This window comes from Acyrthosiphon pisum, unplaced genomic scaffold (assembly GCF_005508785.2).
Source record: "Acyrthosiphon pisum isolate AL4f unplaced genomic scaffold, pea_aphid_22Mar2018_4r6ur Scaffold_3358;HRSCAF=3899, whole genome shotgun sequence".
NCBI lineage: Eukaryota > Metazoa > Arthropoda > Insecta > Hemiptera > Aphididae > Acyrthosiphon > Acyrthosiphon pisum.
This window is the reverse complement of record NW_021772777.1, coordinates 1-820: the sequence shown is the minus strand read 5'-3', so window position 1 is coordinate 820 and position 820 is coordinate 1. Positions and strand designations below refer to the sequence as shown.

At 25.7% G+C, this 820-nt stretch overlaps 1 long non-coding RNA gene across 1 annotated transcript; it reads right to left on the bottom strand.

The window, feature by feature from the left end:
- Window positions 1-116: 116 nt before the first annotated feature.
- LOC103311510 lies at window positions 117-800 on the bottom strand. Its single transcript, XR_511246.3, has 2 exons — window positions 486-800; window positions 117-222 (listed from the first exon to the last, which is right to left on the bottom strand). It is a non-coding gene; the product is annotated as an uncharacterized LOC103311510 (long non-coding RNA).
- Between the last annotated feature and the right edge of the window lie 20 nt (window positions 801-820).

The window sequence follows — 820 nt, the reverse complement described above, 5'->3', positions numbered from 1 at the left end:
AAAAAGTTTCAGCAACATTTTCACGGTATGATTTGTGCTATAAAAAAAAAAAAAAAATATTAATGTGAACATTATAAATATATATTATTTTTATTACAATCTTCATTGGCTTTTTGTTCTGGATTTTTTTTTCTCACTTGTTGCGTTACGTTTTGAATTAGGTTTTATTTTCGATACTGACGGACTCATTTCCTTATCAACAGTTTCACTAAAATGTTCATCCTAAACATAGTTAATTTACAAAAATGAATGAGTGATGTAATAATCTAACTCTATAAATACAGTCAAACTTATTAACATAATTATAATTATATTGTATTTATTATATTCTATGTTGTATACTTGTATTCAAACATTAAATATTATTTTAATTTTATATGTTTGTATCATGAATTATAACCATAGAGTTGAGTAGTGTTACAACTGAATTCCAAATTTTTTTCAGTATTACATATTATAGATATTATATATTATTTTTTACTAACCTCTGAATCCGAAGAAGTTATTGATCGATGATATGGCATTGTGGTTGTTGTGCAAATAGCTCCTTGTGCTGAATTGAAATCTTAAAGACTGTTAAATATCGATGATTTTACACTGGTATATATAGTCAGATTTTACCACTTCTATAAAAAACTTGAACAGCTATTTGATATACAATAACCTTTCTACATTCTTAAAGTGTTCTGGTAGCTAATTTATTATCTGTGTTGTTATGCAGAGAGTCATCTCTTCTGCGAATTATTAAATATTTATCAGTTATTACATCCTGGTCTAATGGTTACGTATATATACATATATACGTATATCTACTCCTCGC